We start from the raw sequence: 17716 nt of genomic DNA, 5'->3' as shown, positions 1-17716 counted from the left end.
TATAGACGTTGGAAAGCTTTCGTCCATCGCTGTGCATCCTCAGATGGCAAAAGGGTCGAAATCCCTGCAGAGCCAAGTGGTAAAACGCAGCGAAAACCAAGACAGGTCCCTTTTAGGACTCTCTCTCCTAAGGAAGGCTGCAAGCGCATGTAATATAGACGTGTGGGTACAAATATTTAGCCGCACAGTGCTCATTGTGGCGTTGTTTACAGAAGCAAAAATAGAGACAGCTAAACAGCCAGCGGTCAGGGGCTGGTGATATAAATGACAGTGCATTTCTCCAGGGGCATGCCCGACAGTCAGCAAAATGAAGCTTGTTACCAAAGAGGGAGGGAGTGAAAAATCAGATTTGAGTATAACATGCAATGCGGGCTTGGTTTTTCTCTCCGTGTGGGTAGAAGAATTGACACCACAATGTCAGTGTCGGGGGTCATTGTTTTTCTTCTTTTTTATCCCCTCCTGGCTCCTGGCAGCCAGTCACCAAGGAGTCAGGGACCCTTGCTTTTCTGAGGATCTCTCAGATCTGCATGGCACCCCCCACCCCTCGCTGGCCACGCCAGACTCCTGCTTTCCTGCCAGTCCTGCCTTCACTTCCTGACTTGCTCCCCATAACTCCATCGAGACCCCTCTGTATATCCTCTAAGGGCAGCCAGAAGGATTTTTCCAAAATGCATTTTGGATCCTATCCCCTTCCCTCTTTAATAAAACTCTTGACCGGCTCCTCATTACTCTTAAGACAGAGACCAAACCCTTGAACTGGCCGTCAAGACCCTGCATAGCCAATCTCACTGAGCATCATGCTTCCCCATCTGCCTGTGCATTTCAGCAACCCTGGCCTCCTCCCTCACTCTTATACAGACCAGGCTCTCTTCTGCCACAGGGCCTTTGCACATGCAGTTCCCCCACCTCAGAACACTTTGCCATCCCTCTCCACCTGGTTACCTCTCCCTTTTGCTTTCATCTTAAGAATCACTTCCTTTAAAAGCCTTCCCAGGCAGGTCAGTTCTCCCCATATTTATTTATTTTTTCTCTTTTTTGTCTTTTTAGGGCCACGTGTGAGGCATATGGAAGTTCCCAGGATAGGGTTGAATCAGAGCAGCAGCTGCCAGCCTATGCCACAGCCATAGTAATGCCAGATCCAAGCCACCTCTGCGACCTATACCACAGCTTGCGCCAACAACAGATCCTTAACGCACTGAGCAAGACCGGGGATCAAACCTGCATCCTCAGAGTTCTTTACCTCTGAGCCACAATGGGAACCTCCCCCCACCCCATATTTCTCCTAGCACCATGTAGCCCCTTTCTTTCCCTCTCTGCCCTGTGAGTTGTACCTGCAACTGTGGAGTTCTTAGATCAATGCCTTTCCTTTCACTTAACCATGAACTCTTCAGAGGCACCAGCTATTCTTGTCCACCACGGTGTCCTCAGTGCCCAGGGCCAAGTGCCTGGCCCAGAGTAAGTGTTCAGATGTTTGTTGAATGAATCAGTGAGTCAGTGAAGGAGGGAAGGCTAGCCCGAGCCTGCAGCCTCCCCTTCCTGCCAGCTAGTGTGCTTGTCCAGGGAGCAGCATGTCACTTCTTCCTTAGCACATGACCCGGGGGGCTCAGGAAGGCAGCCTAGAGAGAGCTGTGCTGGGAGGTGGGGCTGGAATGTCACCTCCTTCCTGAGAGCCCTTCTCTGCATCCTTAGGAAACTGCCCCTCGCCCAGCCTCCTTGGGAGGAAGCAGGGGGAGCAAGGGGGGGCCCCATCTCCTTCCTCTCCACCCCCACCTGGTAAGTCCCCTTTGATGTGAAGGTGCCTGGAGAGGCTGGTTTGTGTCATTGTCCAGCAAGGGGAGGGAGACAGTTCCGGGCCTCATCTTGACTGGCCAGCTGGCGCAGACCTTAGCGTTCCTGCAGGGCGGAGGCACCCGGGACTCACAAACGCCAGCCTCTCACCCACGACACTGGAAAAGAACTCACCCATCTGATGGCTGCGGTAAGTTGCCTGTGGCCTCTCCTCTGGCTCCGTCACACCTACCCTCTTCCTGGGAGCAGAGCTGGGGGTGTGGGAGATGGGAGGCTGCCCACAGGAAGACCAACATGGACAAGAATCCTTGTCCTTCTAGGTTATGTCAAGGCCCCCACCCCCACCCCCGCCACAGTCTGTAGTTCAAGTCCTGCCATGGCTCTGTCATCGTGGACAAATTCTACTTACTGGGGCTCAGTGTTTCTGCCTGAGCAGTGGGGACTGTCGCACCTCTTCGGGGTTGCTGCAGTGAGGTCCCACAAGCGCGTGTGGTGTTTCTCCAGGTGTGGACTCACACACCACGGCAGGTGGAGTGACGGGGCCACCCTTCTCCTAACGGCCCCAACCACAGTAGGGCTAAACTACTCAGAAGCAATTCCCTGTTCGTTTTTCTTTTCATCCTCTCACAGTTTCAAGGAGAAAGTCTCAGACAGGCAGTGTCATGGGTTTAGTGCTTCTCAACCCTCGCTGAGTTCCTTTTTAATAAAAGCCTCGAGGAGTTCCTGCTGTGGCTCAGCAGATCACGAACCCAGCTAGTATCCATAATGATGCAGGTTCGATTTCCTGGCCGCACTGAGTGGGTTTGAGGATCCCGCGTTGCTGTGGCTGTGGTGTAGACCGGCAGCTGAAGTCCTGACTCAGCCCCTCGCCTGGGAACTTCCACAGGCCACGGGTGCAGCCCTAAAAAGCAAAAAAAAAAAAAAAAAACAAAAAAACAAAAACGAAAGGCTTTTTGCTAGCGTTCCGGGCAGGCAGTATTAGCCAGCACACGTTTAATGCACCCGTTTTATTTTCAAGGTATCTTACTTATGTAGTTTGCTCTTGAAGCAAAATGAAAAATGTGAGGTGATTTAAAGAAAAGCATTGAGCAAATAATAGAGGTGCTTGAATCTGAGAAGAATCATGAAGTGGCTGGAGTGGCCAGGGCTTGGGAAATACTTTCATAGGGTGAGGGAAAGTACTTGGGGTGAAAACGCCTTGACAACTGTCAAGTGATGTACAAGCAAGGAGGGTGGGCGGGGACGGAAGAGTCAGCACTAGAGAAGGGCCTTGCGTTTACCGGGCGAAAATCTCAGGCCTGAGTGTATCATTAATGACTCCAAAGCGGTCGCGTGTGATAACAGCCCGCCCTCCATTCTGTACACCAGGCGCTGGGTAGGCGCTTCCCCAGATGCTGATTTACGTGACTCTCATTGTTCCCATTTCCGGGAGAGGCGATTGAGGCTGCACATGGTGAGGGGTCTTGCAGCCAAGTGGGGATCACACCTCCCCATGCTTGGTGCTTTGCTGCCTCTGTTTCGAGTGAGGATTTTCATGCTCCCCTCCGGGGTTTATGTATCCAGTGTGTAACCCCTCACACCTCCCCTGAAAACAGCCTAATTGAAGAGTGGGGCAGCGGGGGACATAATCACTTCCTTTAACTTAAAGTAGCAGATTTTGTACTTAGATGGATTTTGTGTGTGTGTGTGTGTGTGTGTGTGTGTGTCTTTTTAGGGCCACATCCACGGTATGTGGAGGTTCCCAGGCTAGGGGTTGAATCAGAGCTGCAGCTGCCAGCCTACACCACAGCCACAGCAACACCAGATCCAAGCCACATCTGCAACCTATACCGCAGCTCATGGCAACACCGGATCCTTAATCCACTGAGTGAGTCCAGGGATCGAACCTGCATCCTCATAGATGGTAGTCCGATTCATTTCCACTGAGCCACGAACTCCCCTTAAACGGATCTTTTTAAATTGAAAAATGTAGGAGTTCTCTTGTGGCTCAGTGGGTGAGGGAGCTGACACTGTCACGGCAATGGCTTGGGTCTCTGTGGCGTGGATTTGATCCCTGGCCCGGGAACTTCCACATGCCTGAGTGCAGCCAACAACAACAACAACAACAACAACAAAAAAAAAAAAAAAAAAAAAAGAAAGAAAAGAAAAAGATAAAGAAATGTACATGTGGTCATTGGAAAAAATTTAGGAAACTAACAGGCAAAAATGAAGAAAGAAACACCGCGGATAGATAACTAACCCGTTTTGGGTCTTCCCCACATGCAGGGTCCTATTCCAGGGGCTCTGAACGTATTTCCTCGGAACGCATCACCCCCACTTTGCAGATGACAAAACTGAGGCACAGAGAGCCTAGGTAAGTTGCCCAATGGATGAAACCAGAGCTTGAACTAGGTGGTTTGGTTCCAGGGCCAACGTGCTTTAGCCACTGCCCTGGTCTAGCTGGAGCCTCCCGTCCTTAGGAGAACAGCCTCTCAGGCAGGCCAGCAGGCGGCAGAGGCCAGAGCCCAGGTCCCACGCAGCCGACTCCTTGTCGCCTGTTCATTGCCTCACTTTCCACAGGCCCACATCCTGACCAGAGGTACCGAGTGCTGCGTGCCAGGGCTTTGTTGTTCCCACTGAGGAGGCCCAGGGGAACCAGACGGGGAGGGAAGGCAAGAAAGACACACATGCAGTGTTGGTGCCTGTCCTTGGGCCCCGGGCACACAGGCGTCGCCATTACAACCGCTGGGCCTAACCTGAATTCAGATTTGGAATTGGATCTTAAGAAGATTTTTCAGAGCAGTGTTTTGCAAGGACTTGATTTTAGGTGGCACGTAAATGAAACAGTTCCACACTTCAAGATGCGATGCATATGTGTGTGTAAACTATGTTATATTGTGTGTGTGTGTGTCTGTGTGTGTAATCACACAATATGTATTCTTTTTGTATGATTTCTTTCACCTTCACTCACTGTGATTATTTTGAGATTCATCTGTGTTGTTGCATATATAATATTTCTTTGCTTTAATTGCTGTTGTATTTCACTGTAGGTATATATCTATACAACTAGTGAAAAATGAAAACTAAGATATAATGAGAGAAATCAAAGCAATGACTGCCTGGGGGCAGGAGAGGAGGGAGAGGGAGGGAAGAAACTACGGAATGATGGGTATGTTCACTATCTGGTTATGCTGACAAGTGTACCTGTGTCAGAACTCATCACACTGTATGTACCTTTTTTTTTTTTTTTTTTTTGTCTTTTTAGGGCCACACCCAAGGCATATGGAGGTTCCCAGGCTAGGGGCTGAATCTGAGCCATAGCTGCCAGCCTACACCACAGCCACAGCAACACACAATCTGAGCTGCGTCTTCGACCTACACCACAGCTCACGGCAATGCCAGATCCTTAACCCACCGAGCAAGGCCAGGGATCGTACCTGCGTCCTCATGGATACTAGTCAGATTCATTTCTGCTGGGCCACAATGGGAACGGGTATGTTCATTTCAAGTATGTGTAGTTTATTGCATGTCAATTACACTTCAGTGACACCTTCCTATATACTGCACTTCAATAAAGCTTTAATATATATAATGTATTACAGATAGTACATATAGCAATATATACATATACATGCATATATTTATATACTGGCACAGTCCAACCTGTGATTTGATGAATAGCGTTGCTTAGTTCAAGGGCAGAGCAGGGAAGGTTTTATGTTTGTTTGTTTGTTTTTTCAATTGCGTTGCCTCTCCTGCTTCTGAAAAGATGGAGTAGTCCTGCTTTTCTCTATTCTTCCCATTAAGTACAACTGAACACCTTGGAATTTATATGTAAAATAGATACGAGAACACTCTGAAAAGTGATGAGGAAAAGGTAGACAGGCTAGGAAATGTGGACCCAGGCAAGAACACAATGGTGAGTTCCCTGGGTTTGCATTATACCTCATGTATTATTATATATATTCACTTGCATATATATCACTCATATCAATTCACTAGTAGCTGAAAAAGGCAGCAACCTGGAAATACCAACGGGCACAGAACAGAAAAAGTCCCAATGGAAGCCTTCCTGCCCTAGCCACAGGACCAGGAGAGGGGTATCCTGGCAAAACAGAAAACTTTCAGACAGTAACCATCGACTCCAGCCAAAACCACGGAAAGGGAGTTCCCATCATGGCTCAGTGGTTAATGAACCCAACTGGTATTCATGAGGATGTGGGTTCAATCCCTGGCCTCGATCCGTGGGTTAAGGATCTGATGTTGCCATGAGCTGCAGTGTAGGTCACAGACACGGCTCAGATCCCGAGTTGCAGCTGTGGCATAGGCCTGTGGCTACAGCTCCAGTTGGACCCCTAGCCTGGGAACCTCCATGTGCCATGAGTGCAGCCCTAAAAAGACAAAAAAAAGAGGGGAGTTCCCGTCGTGGCGCAGTGGTTAACGAATCTGACTAGGAACCATGAGGTTGCGGGTTCGGTCCCTGCCCTTGCTCAGTGGGTTAAGGATCTGGCGTTGCCGTGAGCTGTGGTGTAGGTTGCAGACGCTGTGGCTCTGGTGTAGGCTGGCAGCTACAGCTCCAATTCGACCCCTAGCCTGGGAAACTCCATATGCTGCAGGAGCGGCCCAAGAAATAGCAAAAAGACAAAAAAAAAAAAAAAAGAAAGAAAAACTTAAAAAAAAAAAAAGAATAATAATAAAAAAAAAACACAAACCCACAGAAAAATAATGCAGTCCCACCCTCCCCCACAGCAGCAAAGGCTGAATGTGGAGCTTGGACTAAAATGAGCACCCCCCACCCCAGCCAACAGGGAGGCTCTCCAGCTGTAGCATCAGTGGAGACCACATGGGGAGCTTGGACTTCCACTTGCCTGGCAGTAATGAGGCACCCTTCTCCCTCCCCTCTGGGGTGGGGTCAGAGGAGGTCTCCTGGAGAATAAAAACTTTCCTCCAACGCCCAGCACTAAAGAGGCCACCCTCACTGTGGCGTCAGTGGAGAACACCCGTGCCCAGCCGGAATGAGGAGCACTGCCCCTCAATGTGCGGCATAGAACCTGAATTTCCGCCTCCACCCGGCTCTAACCAGGAGGTGCACCCCACCCAGGTCTGCTGCCGGTGCAGTATCAGAGAACACCAGCTAAAACAGAAGGCATAAACAAAATCTAAGTCTTATGATATGAAAATGTCCAGATTTAGAAAAATCACTCGTAGCAAGACTTAGAAAGATCTCAGAGTGAATGAAAAAAGACAACCAATAGATTTGAACACTGAAATGACAGAGATATTAGACTTCTCCGACAAAGATTTTAAAACAGCCGTTGATAAAAATGCTTCAACAAGCAATTACAAATATGCTTGAAACAAATGAAAAAATGGAAAGTCTCGGCAAACAAAAGGAAGGTATAAAGAAGTTCAAATGGAAATTTTAGAACTGAAAAATATAGTAATTGAAGTTAAAAGCTCAGTGGGTGGGCTTAACAGCAGAATAGAAGAGACAGAGGAAAGAACCCAGTGAACTAGAAGATGGAACAACAGAAACTGTCCGATTTGAAAAGCAGAAAATAGACTTGAGAAAAAAAAAAGAATAGAGTGTCAGGGATTTGTGAGACTTTAACAAAAGCCCTAACATTTGTGTCATCAGTGTCCTTGTAGGAAAGAAGAGGGCCTGGCTGAAAAAGTGCTTGAAATAATGACTGAAAACTCTCCAAATTTGCTAAAAGATATAAACCTACAGATTCAAGAAACTGAATGAATACCAAAGAGAAGAAATCAAAGAAATCTGCTCCAAACATATAACTAAAGCTTTGCAAACTAAAGATAGAAGAAAAAAAATCTTGAATGCTACCAGAGGGCTGAAAAAACCTTTACACATAGAAGAAAAATTTTTCAGAGTTTGCCTGTGGCACAGCAGGTTAAGGATCCAGCATTGTCACTGCAGTGGCTCAGGTCACTGCCTGGGCATGGGTTCAATCCTTGGCCCAGGAACTTCCACGTGTGGTGGGTGTGGCCAAAATTTTTTTTTCCCAAATGACAGTAGATTCCTCATCAGAAACCATAAAGTCCAGAAGGAAGTGCACAATATTTTTAAAGTACCGAAAGAAACAAATCTGAACTTCGAATACTCTATCCAGTGACATGTTCTTCAAAAATGAAGGGCAGGAGTTTCCGTCGTGGCGCAGTGGTTAACAAATCCGACTAGGAACCATGAGGCTGCGGGTTCGGTCCCTGCCCTTGCTCAGTGGGTTAACGATCCGGCGTTGCTATGAGCTGTGGTGTAGGTCGCAGACATGGCTCAGATCCCACATTGCTGTGGCTGTGGTGTAGGCCGGCGGATACAGCTCCAACTGGACCCCTAGCCTGGGAACCTCCATATGCCGTGGGAGCAGCCCAAGAAATAGCTAAAAAAAAAAAAGACAAAAAAAAAAAAATGAAGGGCAAATCTAGACACTTTCAGATGAAAGAAAACTAAGAGAATTTGTACCTACTCTAAAAAAATAGCTGAAGGAAAATTTCTAAACATAAAGGAACTGATAAAAGAAGGAAACTTGTTGGACTATTAGGAGAGATGAACGAATATGGAAAGCAAAACTATGGGTAAATACTCTCCCCTTGGGTTTTCTACGTTATGTTTGACCATGAAAGCAAAAAGTGTTACACTGCTGTGGTTCTAAATATATAAAGAGGATAACTGAATGACAGTTATAAGTTGGGGAGGGCAAAGTTACCTAAAGGAAGGATGATTTCTCTACTTCATTCCAGCTGGCAAAGTGATCATGCCAGTACACTGCAGTCAATTACATGCAAAGAGATACACTCAAAACGTAATGGAAAAGGAATTCGAAGAAATGTCTGAGGAACTCACAGGAAGGTAGGAAAAAGAAAACACAGAAATGAAAAAAAAAAGAATAGGGAGTTCCTGTTGTGGCTCAGGAGTAACAAATCTGACTAGTATCCATGAGGATGCAGGTTCAATCCCTGGTCTCGCTCAGCATATTTAGGATCTGGCATCGCAGGGAGCTGTGGTGTAGGTTGCAAATGTGGCTTGGATCTGGCATTACTGTAGCTCTGATGTAGGCCAGCAGCTGCAGTTCTGATTTGACCCCCAGCCTGGAAACATGCATATGCCACAGTTTGGCCCTAAAAAGCAAGCAAAAAAAAAAAAAAAAAAGAACAAACAGGAAACAAAAAATGGCAGATTGAAGCTCTAGCATATCAGTAATTACATATATAAATACCCAAATGCAAATGGTCTAAACACACCAATTAAAAGACAGGTATTTGTAGACTAGATTAAAAAACATGAACCAACCATATGCTATCTCGAAGAAACTCCAAATATGATATAGACAGGTTGAAAATTAAAGAATGGAAATAGATGTATCATGCAAACACTAATCAAAGGAAAGCAGGAATATTGATACCAGCTAAAATAGACTTCAGAGGAAAGAAACTTAGAGAGAGAGAGTGATCGCACATCATAATAAAAAGATCAATCTACCAAGAAGACATAGCAATCCTAGATGTGTATGCACCAAACGACGGAATTAAAATATATGAAGCAAAAACTGGTAGAACTGAAAAGAGAAATGGACAAATCCACAATAATAGTTGAAGATATCAACACTCCTCTCTCCACTATTGATAGAACAACCTGATAGAAAATCAGTGAGGGTTGGAGTTCCCATTGTGGCTCAGTGGTAATGAACACAACTAATATCCATGAGGACGTGGGTTCGATCCCTGGCTCCACTCAGTGGGTTAAGGATCTGGCATGAGACGTGGTGTAGGCTGGCAGCTGCAGCTCTGATTTGACCCCTAGCCTGGGAATTTCCATGTGCCATGGGTGCAGCCCTAAAAAAAAAAGCAAGGGCAGAAAATAACATCATCAGTCAATAGGATCTAAGTGATATTTATAGAACAGTCCAATCAATAAATTGAATGCTTTCTCCCTACCATCAAGAACAAGGCAAGGTTGTCGGCTTTCAGCACTATTATTCAACATAGTGCTGAAAGTTCTACCTAATGCAACAATGCAAGAAAAGGGAAAAAAGGACATACAGAAAGGAAGAAATAAAACTCTCTCTATATGCAGATGACATGATTATTTATATAGAAAATTTCAAGGAATCTACCGCCAAAAGACCCAAACTCCTAGAACTAATAACTGAATGCAGCAAGATGGCAAAATTCAAGAGAAACATACAAAAATTTTATTTCTGTATACCAGCCATGAACATATGGGTAGAAAAATTTTAAATACAATGCCATTTAAAATCACCAAAAGTAATTAAATAAATTACTTAGGTGTAAATCTAACAAAAAACGTATAGGCTTTGTATGCTGAAAACTAATGCTGATGAAATAAAGATCTAAATAAATGGAGAGATATACTGTCTTGGATTGGATTGGAAGACTCAACATAATAAAAATGTCATTTCTCCCCAAAGAGGTTGATTGCAATTTCCATCAGAATCCTAGCAAGGTTTTCTGTAGCTATAGATAAAATTATTCTAAAATTTATATGTAAAGGCAAAGGAACTAAAATAATTAAAGCCATTTTGAAAAAGAATAAAGTGAGAGGGCTCAGTTTACCTGATTTCAAGACATTATATAGCCCTAGTAATCAAGCCTGTGTGCTCTTAGCAGAGGAATAAATAAATGGATCTGTGGACTAGAACAGAGAACCCACAATGGATCCAACTGACTTTTCGTCTAAAGTTGCAAAAGCAATTCAGTGGAAGAGAGACTTTTCCACAAATGGTATTGGAACAGCTGGATATCCACAGGCCAAAGGGGAAAAAAAACCCACCATCAACCTAAGTTTCATACCTCCTCCAAAGCTTAATTCAAAATAAATCACAGACTTGGAGTTCCTGTTGTGGCTCAGTGGGTTAAGAACCGGACTATTATCCACAAGGTTGCGGGTTTGATCCCCAGCCTCAATCAGTGGGTTGAGGATCTGGCTTTACTGTGAGGTGTGGTGTAGGCCGATACCTGCAGCCCTGGCCTGGGAACTTCCATATGACAATGGTGCGGCCCTAAAGAGACAAAAGACAAAAAAAAGATTTGGTTTTGAGAGTTCTTTTGTAACTTAATCAAGATGTGTGTGTATGTAGGTAAGTAGGTAGATAGAACTCCTGCATTGCTCCAAGCTGTGGCATAGATTGCAGATGTGGCTCAGATCCTGAGTGGCTGTGGCTGTGGTGTAGGCCAGCAGCTGCAGCTCCAATTCGACGCCTAGCCTGGGAACTTCCATATGCCATAGGTGTGGCCCTGAAAAGAAAAAAAAAAAAAAATTAATCACAGACTTATATATAAAACATAAAAGTATATAACATTTAGAGTAAAACATAGGAGAAAATCTTTATGATCAAGGGCTAGACAGAGTTCTTAGACTTGTCACTGAAAGCACAACCATAAAAGGAAAATTAATAATTTGGACTTCATGAAAATAAAAAACTTCTTTGTGAAAGGCTCTGTTAAGTGGATGAAAAGACAAGCTACATACAGAACAGGAGAAAATATTTGTAAACCACATATCTGAGAAAGGACTAGCATCTAGAATATATAAAGAATTCTCAAAACAACAAAAAAAGGCAAATTATCAAATTAGAACATGGGCAAAAAAACATGAAGAAACATTTCACTGAAGAAGATACACAGATGGCAAATTAGCACATGAAAAGATGCTCAACAACATTAGTCAGTAGAGAAATGCAAATTAAAATCACAATGAGATATCACTACACACTTATCAGAATGGCTCGAAAAAAGAAAAGAAAAGAAAAGTGATGACAACAACAAAGGCTGGCAAGGATGTGAAGAAATGAGGTCATTACTCATTGCTGGTGGGGATGTAAAATGGTACGGCCACTCTGGGAATCAGTGTGGCAGTTTTTAAAACTAAATATACAATTACCACATGACCCAATAGTTGCACTCCTAGGCATTTATCCCAGAGCAATTACGATTTATGTTCACACAAAAATGTGTACATGAATGTTTATAGCAAGTTCATTCATCTTAGTCAAAAACCAGAAACAATCTAGACATCCTTCAATGGGTGTGCAAATAAACTGTGACACACCCATATCATGGAATACCTACTTGGCAATGAAAAGGATGGAATATTGGTACGTGCAACAGCTTCCATGGCACTCCAAAAAATTATGCTGAGTGAAGAAAAAAAAAAAGCCAGTCTCCAAAGATTACATACTTATGATTCTAATTTTACAATCTTTTGAAAATGACCAAAGTATAGAAATAGAGAACATGGGAGTTCCCATCGTGGCGCAGTGGTTAACGAATCCGACTAGGAACCATGAGGTTGCGGGTTCGGTCCCTGCCCTTGCTCAGTGGGTTAACGATCCGGCGTTGCCGTGAGCTGTGGTGTAGTTCGCAGATGCGGCTCGGATCCCACGTTGCTGTGGCTCTGGCGTAGGCCAGTGGCTACAGCTCCGATTCGACCCCTAGCCTGGGAACCTCCATATGCCGTGGGAGCGGCCCAAAGAAATAGCAAAAAGACAAAAAATAAAGAAAGAAAGAAAGAAAGAAATAGAGAACATGGAGTTCCCGTCATGACGCAGCAGAAACAAACCCGACTAGGAACCATGAGGTTGCGGGTTCGATCCCTGGCTTCCATCAAGGATCGGGAGTTGCATGAGCAGTGGTGTAGGTCGCAGACACAGCTCGGATCTGGTGTTGCTGTGGCTCTGGTGTAGTCTGGCAGCACCAGCTCCGATTAGACCCCAAGCCCGGGAACCTCCATGTGCCACAGGTGCAGCCCTAAAAGGACAAAAGACAAAAAGAAAAAAAAAAAAAAAAGAACAGATTAGTGGTTGCCAGGAGGGGGGGAGGGAAGTGGGGTTTGGCTATAAAAGGGCAACAAGAAGAGTTCCCACTCGGGTGCAGTGGTAAGGAGGGCATCTCTGCAGCCCCAGGACACAAATTTGATCCCTGGCTGGGCACAGTGGGTTAAAGGATCCAGCGATACAGCATAGGTAGCAACTGTGGCTCAGATCTGATCCCTTGCTGGGGAACTCCATATGTCTGGGGCAGCCAAAACAGAAAAGAAAATTAAAATAAAAGGGCAGCAAGAGGGAATGACAGAAATGTCCTGTATCTTGACTTGTTTCAGCATCAACAGGCTAGTTGTGATGTCCACTCTGGTTTTGCAAGATGTTACCACTGGGGAAACAGGAAAGCACATGGATCTCTCTGTATTGTCTCCTACAATTGCACGTACATTTTCAAATATCTCAAAAGTTTTAATCCAAAAAATTTTAGGTGATAATGCTGCAGACAGAGTGGGTTGGGCAAAAATTATGAGGATGCGAGAATGAAGTTTGGGGAACCCTATTCTAGAGAAGATGCTTTTTTATTATGAAAACTCCTGGTGGTGGTTGTTTTAGATCAAATTTCCCCCAAAGGTGAAAACAGTTTGCTGTGATGGATCAGGTGCTGGGGGCTTTATGAGCTGTGGTTTGAGGCAAAGCAGGTGGGGTCAATTTTGGAAGATGCCGAGGGAGGTCAGGAGGCGGAGACCCAGGCCAGTTTGGCTGGCAGGGACCGGATGAGCACCACCACCTCCGCCCCTGGCAGGACTGAGGTTGGACTGGGAGGCATGTTCATTTTTTAGGATTTCTGTTGTTCTGGCAGGATGTTTTGTTTTTTTATATTTGGTGTAAAGCAGTGGTTAGTGTGCATCAGGATTACCCGGGGACTTGTGAAAACGCGGATTTCTCACACTATCCCTAGAGGTTCTGATGTCACGGGTCTGGAGTGGGGCAGGGGATTTGCACTTCGTTTCAAAGCGAGGCCGACCCCTCACTCTGTGAACCACTGGTGTAAAAGGCGGGGGCAGACAGGAAAACCAGAGGGGTGATGACACGGTCCCTCCTGTGAGGAGGCCCTGGGCAGCTTCCCCCTGTCCCTGCCTGGCACAGCTGGGGAGGCCTGTGGTTTGTGATTCCAGCAGTGACAGGGCACCTGCACAGGACTGAGGGGCAGAGAGGTGAGTGTGTGCGCGGGGGTTGGGGGAGGGCATTGGAGCTTGGACTTGAGGGTAATGCCTCAGGGAGATGTAGGATGGGAGTACTGGGTGTTTTGAGGGTGGTGAGGCGGCCAGGGGAGGAGGGAGAAGCTGGCCGACTGCTAGGGGAGTTAACAGTCTAGGGTACAGGCGCTGATGTAGCTACCAGTGTGTGTTGGGGGGTGCTAAGGAGGTCACCGGGGGAGGCGCGGGGGCGGAGGGGGGGAAGGCTTGGCCCCTGGAAATAGGGGATAGAGAAGCATTGGGTGTGTATGTGATTCCTGTAGAAGTTGGGGGAGGGGTTGAAATTTGGGGTGGGGGCTGGGAACTGATGCGGGTTTTAGCTTTCAGGGGCTGCGAGACGTTTTGAGATTGGGACGTGGGACCCAAGGAAGGGCAATGAGGCTGAGCCGAGGGCGACCTGAAAGGGCGGTAGAGACGAGCTGAGGATTGGCGGCGGGGATGGGGCGGGGGGCCATGGGGGAGGCAGGAGCGGAAGTGCGTGTCCCTCGGCTCGGAGGAATACGGCGGGGGCGGGCTGCCGGGGGTGGGGTGGGCACAGCGGAGGGGCGGGGCGGGGCGGCAGGAGCCCGGCGGCGGAGGCAGCGCCGCTGAGTCCCTATCGGAGCCTCGGTCGGCGGGCGCGCCTCCTTTGCCGTCCCCGCCCGGAGCCGGCGCCGCCGCCGCCCCGCCGCCTCCGCTGTGACGCGGGCATGAGCCAGGTCTGTCGCCCGCCGAGCCAGAGCCCGCAGCCAGGGACGCGGCGCCCAGGTAACTAGGGGGGCGCAAGGCGGAGAAGGGTCCTTAGGCCGCGCCCGAGTCCTCAAGACCCTTGGCGACTCCAACCTGAGAATTCTCCAAGCCCGTGGGACCTTCCTGCCGTGTGTCGGGGGGGCCTATAGGGGTCCGCCTCCAAAAGCCAGTCCTGGCCCCTGAAACTGCGCCCTGAGCCCCACCTTCCCCAGCTCTCCGCTCCAGGGAAGCCCAGGTCGGCGCCTGACCTCACGCCTACCCCCCACCTACCCATGGGAGAAGCCCAGGCCCCTGTGCTTCCTGGCTCTGGGCCTGGCATCCCAAGGGACATAACCCAGCGCATCACAGCCCCATCCTCCTCCCATCCTTCCTGCTCTCATGGCCTCCTGTCCTCGTAGGCGCCCCCCCACCAAATTCCAAGATACTTTGTTCAGCTGCCCGATTGCCCACACCTGCAGATGGCTTCTACCCTACAACTTAAAACTCACGGCTAGCTGCCTGCTTTTCTTGATCCTTTCCGCCTGGTCCTGGGGTCCTGTCCACTTTCTTCCCCAGGACTCCCAGACTGCCAAAGCCTTGCTTCCAGTTAAATGCTTTTTCTGTCCCTGCAAAGGGGCGTGTGTGGAGGCGGGGCACCTGGGAGATATGGGCAGAGCAGGGCCTCTGTGCAGTCTCTGCCTGCTCCAAGCCATGGGTGTGTGGCAGTTACCAGGAGACTTGGGTGGAGAGTTGGGTGTGTAAGGGTCTGAGAATCAGGTTCAGTGAGGGGCCTGGCAGGATTGTTTAGTGCAGGCAGATACCTTTCTTGCCCCTTTCAGGGGCTGTGGCTCCAGTGCAGGCCATTCCTCACCCCCACTTGGGATGGGTCTCAGGAGCTGTGCCCCCTCTCAGTTGCCAGCATCTGAGCCTGGGCACTGACTGCTTCTAGCTCTTCCCTCCCATGCAGGGCAGCAGAGCTGGGCATGACCTCACCCAACAATCCTGGCCGAGGTGGGGTCACCTGGCCAGGCCTGGACACAGTGTCAGCAGCGCTGTCTCCCCCAGGGCAGCTTTGAACCCAGCTGTGGGTCTGAGGCCCAGGGAGATGGAAACCCACTGCTGCTCACACGGCTCTGGAAATTGAGCAGGGTCTGACCAGGTGGATCTGGTGGTGGGAGAAGGGATGAGGAGAACACATCTCGGAGGGAATTATGCTTTCAGTCCCCAAATACCTGGCGCCTAGCCTGCACCATGCACATTCTGGGGGCTGGGGTGGAGCTGTGAACTAGACAGACAAGGCCGAGCCATCAGGGAGCTGCCATTCTAGGGCGCTGGAGACGGGCAGAGGCTGACTAGCAAATCCGCAGATAAGGAGGCACATCCTAGAGTGATGAGTGGAGACGGTGCAACTGGCTGTTGTGATGGAGTCTGGCGAGGGGGCTCCCTTAGCCAGCATGGTCAGGGCAGACCTCTCTGAAGTGATGGCCTTCGTGCTGAGACCTGAAGGGTGCGGTAAAATGAACCTTGGACCATCCGAGGGAACAGTGTTTTAGACAGGGAACGGCCAAGCGTCATGGTCCTGCGTAGGTAGGAGGTAGGCACGTTGAGGAACAGAAGGAAGGCCAGCGCCAGGGAGACGAGCCGGGGTGGCGGGGGGACCCGGAGAGAGGGGAGCACCACTCTCCCATCCCGAGGGCCCAGGAGACCCTGGCTGTTCAGGTGTCCCCTCCTCCCACCCGTCTTCCCTGCCCAGTTGGGTGTTTGATCTGCTTTTGCCACCCACCTTGGGACGTGCAGTGTGGCACCTGGTGGCGGTTTGGGATGTGCATGGGCGGAGGTCGGGGTGGGGCCCTCTAGGGAAGGGAGGACCTCCTCCCGGCCCCTGATCACAATCACACTGGGGTAGAAAAGGACCAGGCAGGTGATGGAAATGTCCCAGGTGCTGGGGAGAATCCCTCCGATAGGATCTTTGCCGGGGGGTGGAGACAGCCAGACGTCAGCGAGACAGTGTCCAGGTAGGGCTGTCCCTAAAGCCCTGATAAGATCCGATCTGTCATGGGGTGGGGAGGCCCAGCCAGGCAGGCAGCCGCTCCTGCTCAGTCATTGGCTGCCAACAGCAGTGAGTAGCGAGTAGCGTTTGTTCTGGAGCCAAAGCTTCCAGGCAGAATCCAGGTGCAGGGAGGAATTGCTTAGACAATTACCCCAAGGGGCAGGGGGCCCCTCCCTACCCCTCTGCAGGGCACCAGGGAGTCTGCTGCCCCCTCCCCAGAGGACAGCTGCCCTTCCTGAGAGAGGGGAACCTTTTGGAGTCCGGCTCTTTCTCTGGAGAAGCCAGTGGTGGCTTGGTCCAGGGCGAGCACTGTCTCAGCCACGTTGATGCCCCGCTAGGAGGAGGAAGGGGGGGGGTCCCTGCTCCCCACAGCAGTGTTGAGGGGGCTACTGCCCCCTGCATAGCCTCCCTGGGTGCTCACAGCTAAGCTCACGGCTCGAGCTACAGGTCCTCTCTGGTTAGCAGGCTTGTGATGGTTCAGGAGTGATGGGGAAAGTGGCCCCCGGTGCGGTGGGGCAGGGGCCGCCTCTGCCCAGCCCCCGGCCTGCTGAGCTCAGCTGCCCTCCATTCCTTGATGCCCCATTGGATCTGCATGGGCCCAGCCTGGGGCCCACCTCTCTTGTTTAACGCAGTCCCTCTGGGGGATGGGTTGGTTCTGGGATGAGCCCATTAGCCATCGAATTTGTAAGTCTACCTCTTGGCCTTTCCCCCTCTCTCCCTGCCTCCCTGGCTCCCCTTTGTTGTGGCACTTCAGGCCCCAGACCGGGTCTTGCTCTCACATGTTCATTAGGGACAGAGTAAGGTCAGCATGACCTGTGACTCCAGGCCAGAGTGAGCTGCCCCTTTGCCACCCAGCTTCCCCTGGAAGGTTGCTCTTCCCACCGGTTAATTTCTGTGACTTTACTTCAAGAGTCTGGAGTATGGGGTAGGGTGTGGGCCTGTGGACAGATATGGCAGGGGTGCCCCTGAGAGCTTGGTGGCTGCAGTTACCCAGAGGGAGCCAGGAAGGACAGGTCTGCACTGAGCAGGTGGAAGGCTGGGTTAGGGTGATTTCACGGCCCGTGGCTGGGCAGCAGCTCCCGAAATCAAAACAGCCCTTGGGGTTTTCAAGGCAGGAGCTCTGGGTCCAATGGGGGCAG

At 49.2% G+C, this 17716-nt stretch overlaps 1 protein-coding gene across 11 annotated transcripts in view; it reads left to right on the top strand.

Annotated features, from left to right (window-relative positions):
• Positions 1-1839: 1839 nt before the first annotated feature.
• The window catches only part of DOK4 (docking protein 4), a 25142-nt gene continuing 9265 nt past the window's right edge, over positions 1840-17716 (top strand). For 2 of the 11 annotated variants that reach the window (XM_084959845.1, XM_005655786.4), the window contains exons 1-2: positions 1840-1978; positions 4054-4141. The gene's annotated coding sequence lies outside the window, so the exon portion shown is untranslated. Of the gene's footprint in view, positions 1979-4053; positions 4142-13315; positions 13778-14373; positions 14784-17716 lie in introns of those variants that run through there. The other 9 variants (XM_084959854.1, XM_084959850.1, XM_084959851.1 and 6 more) reach the window with 6 other exon arrangements.

This window comes from Sus scrofa, chromosome 6, assembly GCF_054392235.1.
Source record: "Sus scrofa isolate SSC_HxYL_T2T_F1_AM1 chromosome 6, Sscrofa_HxYL_maternal_Yorkshire_Landrace_v2.0, whole genome shotgun sequence".
In the NCBI taxonomy this organism is placed as follows: domain Eukaryota; kingdom Metazoa; phylum Chordata; class Mammalia; order Artiodactyla; family Suidae; genus Sus; species Sus scrofa.
The sequence above is the reverse complement of the archived record's forward strand: the minus strand, read 5'-3'. Positions and strand labels throughout refer to the sequence as shown.